The sequence below is a fragment of the Rhineura floridana genome, chromosome 1 (assembly GCF_030035675.1).
Source record: "Rhineura floridana isolate rRhiFlo1 chromosome 1, rRhiFlo1.hap2, whole genome shotgun sequence".
Lineage (NCBI taxonomy): Eukaryota > Metazoa > Chordata > Lepidosauria > Squamata > Rhineuridae > Rhineura > Rhineura floridana.
In genome coordinates, this window is record NC_084480.1 from 157,740,890 (window position 1) to 157,746,889 (window position 6,000).

Genomic DNA, 6,000 nt, shown 5'->3' on the forward strand with positions numbered 1-6,000 from the left:
GATGAAGAATGGGGGGAAATGCTCTAATTAAATGAGATAAATCAGTAAGACTGGACGGCATAGTGAATGACAATAGTGCAGTGGTCAGAAGTGCAGGACCTCTTCCTGATAGTCACAGACATGCTCCTGCTCATTCTTTTTTTATGTGTGATGCTAGGTTAAGAATGAGATCTTTGTTAATGCCTTCTTCCACAACAACAGACACCACAGGAGCCACTAAGCATGAAAGGGAAGAGTGTTAGCTACTGACAAGAGTCTTCTCAGTGGCTGCCTCACCTCCTTTCACTCTGATTGGCTCCCATCAGCAGGAAAGGACAAGTAAGCATATCAGAAGGCTCTTCTCAGTGACTCCCCTTTATCCTATCATACAATGCTGGAGACATAGGGTCCCTGTTCCCAAAAACGTAACGGGTCTAATACTCTTTGAGCCCCTGGACGACTACACCCCTGGTGAATGACCATAAAAATATAGACTGCCTTGCTGGATCAGACCCAGATACAACAAGGCTGACATTCTGAGAGCATCAGTCGCCAGCCAGGTGCTTCCCTCAAGGGAGTTGATAAACAGAATACCAAGGCAACAGCTATCCTCTGCCACTTGCCCCCAGCATCTGATTTCAGAAGGTTTACTTCTGATCATGTATGTGCACTCTAGCCATCATGATTAATAGACCTTGATACACCATGACCTTATGCAATCCTTTTAAATAAGTAAACTAAACTAGCATCCATCAAGTTAACTGTGCATTTTGTGGAAGAGGGCGGGATGTAAATGTAATAAATAATTTCATTTTTACTTGCACTGAAGCTCCAAACAATAATTTTAATTGAGTGACTGATCCTGGGGGATAAAAAATTTCCCTGGGAAACCATGCATTAGCATAATTCCAGTAGCATGCAGGTTATTCCTTACTCTCTTCCCAAGTGCTTCTGTCGCAGGCAAGCAGTAGGGAAAGAAAAGTGTGCCCTCTTCATGCAGACTACCTTATAGTTGCCACTGCCTGGCCTCAGAGGTTGACCTCTGTACTTCTGATTGCTGTCTAGCAGAGAGAAATCTGGCAGCATCTCCATCTCCATACATTGCATAGGTGAAGTCATGGCATCCATGAAGTTTTGAAATTCTCTTGTATGTGAAGGAGTCAACAATACCCTAGAACAGGGAAAGTCAACATGGCACCTCTCAGGATACCCCATTAGTGGCATGCAGAGTCAACCATTGCAACATTCCAGTATATTACTGGGATAAATCACTTTCCACAGCCACCCACCCCCAAAAAAATATTGATTTGGAGAGAGCCTTACTCAACTAATTTATTTTGCTTTACATAATTTAACTCCTATTTACATATTTAATTCCTATAGTTAACAACCCCACCCATAAAACTCTTCCTCACCCTGAGTACAAGTGAGTTTCACCATAACCCAAACTACTATGAATGAGCTTCCACTTGCCCTCCTTTGGGCATCAGCCTCTCTGATGCTACTTGCTCAGAGGTGCAAGAATTAGAATTTTACCAGCCTGGCTATTATTCCCAGGGGAGCTTCAGAAGTCCCACTTCAAACCCCGTTTATCAGAGAGTGCATGAATAGAATTTCCACAGAGAATGGGGACCCCCAAAAGGTTTTAGGCCACTTCAGTTGTACACCCTTCATACCAGTTACAGAAGATCAGCCATTTATCGAGATTAAGGTAAGTGGAGTGAGGGAACATGGAACACAACCCTTTGCAAGAAATAACACATCTAGAATTACTACAATTAGAGGTACATTACCTTACAGTATCAGGAAAGCTGGGTCTGCCCTTGCTACTTGCACCTTATGCTGATCAAAGATGGCAACACGCCTATAGATCTCCCACTCCCCCAACACAAAGTGATCCCCCTCCACAACCCACTGCTCCATGGCACGCTGTCCTCCAGTGGGCTCCCCCATACTCTCTTTGTTCGGAAAGTTGGCCATTTCCCAATGAAAGAGGCTAGTTGTGTCTCTGCTTTAGTTTCAGTACACATTTGACCCCCTCAAGCAGATGTGTTGCACATGACCAAGCCATAGGGAGGGAGTTCATGGATGAGGGATGAAATACTGGGATTAGATCCTTGGCAGTTCTAACTTTTTAGGTTGTATCTATACTGTAGGGAACCCAGGAGGCTTCCTGGGGTGTCACACTCTTCTTACTTTGTGGTATGTAATACTGTACAATGCACTCTGTATTTTACTTTCTCTTTCTTTCATTATTAATTATTAGGTTGCAAATAACTCATCTGGCATAAAATGTTTATTTTGGCCTGTAAAAATCAAAGCTGCCTGTGGTTCATAGTTCTGAAACTAATCTTGTCCAGATTTATTCTAGTTTGCAGTGTCATCTATTTCTTTTTAGATTCATGATGTCTGTAATTTAGCCAGACCATGTAGAAGCTTACAGAAGTGATCACAATGCACGGATGAATTCCTCCAGTCACTTGGTTGACCATATAAGTCAGTCTGTTGCTCCTCTCACCAGTTGTTTGCCGTAACTAACCTCTCACTTTCATCTCTTCTCTTGCTCCCTCTGTGTTTGCAGACTTCGGTAGCAGTTGGGTTTAATAAGCAAATTTGAAACGACCAGGCCTGTAGGACTGAACCCTACAAAATTCTATGCCAGATCAGTTACATGTTTATCCCAATCAACTTTGATTTTTCAGAACTGAAAAAAGGGAATTTAACTGCTGTTTTAAAGTTCACAAGAGGAACAAGATCCTTGGGAGAAATGGATGAAAACTTGGAAGAGTCTCTTATTTTTAACTAATCTGATTTGATATTGATATGTCTTCCTTCCTCCAGGGGTTCAAAGCAGTACTTTAGATTCACAATAACCCTTGTAAGGTAGGCTCAAACTGCTTGCGATTGTACTAGACCCATTTCTTTAAACCCAGGTCTGACCCAATCAAATATAAATAGGAGGGGGTGAAGGTCCACCTTTAAGACCAAAAGGGGTAGCTGAACCCTCCCTCTTCCCAGGGCTTACTTCCCTGCAGTTCTTCTTCCAGGCACTGCCAGACTCACTTTTGGTATCAGAGCGCAACTGGGGATGGGAGAGAGTTTGGGCGACTGCCTTTAGAGAGATAAGCTACAGGAGAGAGGGGGAGCCACCAACTCTTAAAAACACCCTCCTTAAGCCCTATGTATATGACTGGAGCAAGCCCAGGTTTAGACAAATGAATCTACTACTATCATGTAGAAATGGCTGAGGAAGAAAGGTTTGCCAGAAGCCACCCAGTGAGTTTCACAAGGCTTTGGATCCCATTTATTCATTCTCTCATTTATTGTATAAAACAAGTTTTCAATCAGATAGGTTTAAAAAATCAACAGGTGATGCAGTAGTTCTGATTAAACTCTATTTGTTATCTCAGTACAGCACAATACTTTTCAGTTGGCCCTCACTTTTCCAAAGTTCTTGTCCAGAAATCACTGTACGTCCCCATTTTCCTTCTTGGATGAAGATATTGTTTGACAAGCCAATTCAGATTAATTATTTTGTACCATACCTTAAAATTCTTAGTCCTCATTCTTGTCTAGACAAAAAATAGATAAACAAGAACAAGCAAAAGCTGAAATTCTACGCAACAGGATTGTATCTCTTCTGCTTAATCGTTAAAAATGAATCAATCTCTCCAAATTTGTCTGATGATGCTGTGGCTAAAATCAAAAAGCATATCATGGATACTGAGACTGATGATCTGTACAAAGAGGAATAATCATACTTCAGTGCTACTATCACTGCTCATGACCAGCAAAAAGATGTGAGAGGCAAATCTATTTCGATTGCAATAAAATACCAATCACATCGGTTCTGTGTGGGATTTGAAAGAAATAGGCTTCAGTACAGTTCACAATGATATCTAGATGCATGTATGTTTACATCAAGTGATGTACACATACATGCATGAAACTATCTCTTGACAGTACAAATCACTGTCTTGCAACCTCAGTTCTACATCTGAAAAATCTGATCTCACTAGCAGCAATGCATCCCTCACAACGTAGCCAAATGATAACCCTCTTTCATATGTTCCATTCTGTAATATTTAAAAGGCACTGGTATGTCCGATAACACAAGAGATTATTGGCTGACGCACCCAGGCCTATCTTTATTTGCATGTTTTCACAAGTACAGAAATAATTTGACAGAAATCATGAAGCCACCTTGAAGGGGCAACACAGGTCCCATCTTTTGCTACAATATGTAAAGTGATCCTTTGGTAGCCATTGAAGATAATAAATGCAAGCTGAATTTTATGCAGAAGACCACCCTGGATTACAATGGATTGGAAACTGCTGCCCACAAAGTATTCTGCTTGAACCAAATTATCCTCCAGTCTCCAGATATCAACAATTGTCCCACAGGATGCTGCCTTACACATAGTAAACAATTAACATGAAATCTACCTATAGTGGAACTATACTAATTTTATACTAAATTTATACCATACACTAAATTTTAAGAGAGAAAAGCCCAGACTCCCAGACAGGTCTTAATTTCTAGAAAAATTGGGTCTCAAGCCCGTGTTGAAACACCACACCACCCTTTGCACTGGAAGCTCTCCCCCTTAAATTTTGAGATAGTGAGGGGCTCTGTAGTTACTCCGTAGTGACTGAACCGCATTCTCCATCACTCTGGAGCACTATAATGCCTTTTTGTTTCACGGTTGAGGTCTGGTATTGAAAATCCTGCTCCCAGTACAAATAATACAGTATTTGCTCATATTCCTCCGCAGCCACCCTTGCCTCTGTCGCCCTTTTCTCCCGTTAGCTCCTCATTTGTGGGGACTGTAAGTTCCTCTGGAGAGAGACCCGATTATCTGAAATCTTTGCTTTTTTTTTGCTTACGTCGGTCTCTTGAAGCATCAGGTTTGCTATATGTCGTAATTAGCAGCGTTTTAAACACACACCCTTTCTGGGGGGGGGGAGCGAGAGACCCTTCCCAAAGCATCAGCCTCTTAGACTGCTGCTTCTCTGGCTACAAAAAAAAGTTATCAAGATGCTAAGTACCAGGCAGGATTATTCTGGAGATGGAGAATTTGCAAAGCGATCCCCTCTCCACGTTCTATTCCACCCCAGTTTCCCAAGCGAGCCAAACTTACCGGGCGTGAGAACAAGAGCCTGCCTCCACGAGGGAGCTGCATTTTCCCGGAGCCTGTGCCTCTCTCCTGCAAATCCCGCTCGCTTGGAGGGAGTCAGTCGAACCCACACAGCTCCTACAGCACCTCCGTTCTGGATCGTCGTCTCAATCCCCAGCCCGTTTCGATCACCCTCAACTCAAATCCTCCCTTTCCCTTTCCTTTCCTCAGGCTCCCCTGAAAGAGAGGCAGCTTCCTAACCGCTCAACAGACGAGGAAAAGAACAGCGCAATTTCTATTCGCTGGGGGAATCCCGTGCCGGCTCCAAGAGGCAAAGAGCTCCAACTATTCCTCCTGCCCAGGAAAAGGTTCTTTTGCTATTCTCACAAAACGCCTGTCGCCTGAGAAAGCGGATTCTCCTGTGTGCTTGCACTCTCCTACACACGCACCTGGGAAGGAGGGACTGATGTATCTCGAGGCGCCCCCTCTAGGAACTTGGAAGGATAATGCTGCAGCCCCCGCCCTGCGCAGCCTTTGCAACTGGTAGCAGCAAGCCGACAGTCAACGCGGCCGCTGTCAGGAGGAGAGATCCGTGGTTCAATCCTTCCGATCACCAGTTTAAAAGAACTCTCAGATAGGAGTAAAGATCCTCACTGGAGGATCCTGAACAGCTACTACTTACTAGTTGGAGGCCATTCCAAAGGTCTGACTCAGGTACCTTTGTATGTTCACTGCTGCTCCATTGGAACTTTGCAGCCTATCACCATCTGCTTGCAGGCTCCATATTTGGGGCAGCTGAATGTTGGTGACAGAAAGGTCATCAGGATCTGCTGTTTGGGATTGTTAGTACTGACTTGCTTATTATTTAATCATTTTTCTCTTACAACGTTTTTAGCCTTTTTTT

At 43.3% G+C, this 6,000-nt stretch overlaps 1 protein-coding gene across 2 annotated transcripts in view; it reads right to left on the reverse strand.

Moving 5' to 3' along the window:
• The window catches only part of TRPC4 (transient receptor potential cation channel subfamily C member 4), a 270,872-nt gene extending 265,179 nt beyond the window's left edge, over positions 1-5,693 (reverse strand). The window contains exon 1 of one of the 2 annotated variants that reach the window (XM_061639275.1): positions 5,121-5,693. The gene's annotated coding sequence lies outside the window, so the exon portion shown is untranslated. Of the gene's footprint in view, positions 1-5,028; positions 5,085-5,120 lie in introns of those variants that run through there. The other variant, XM_061639293.1, reaches the window with a different exon arrangement.
• Between the last annotated feature and the right edge of the window lie 307 nt (positions 5,694-6,000).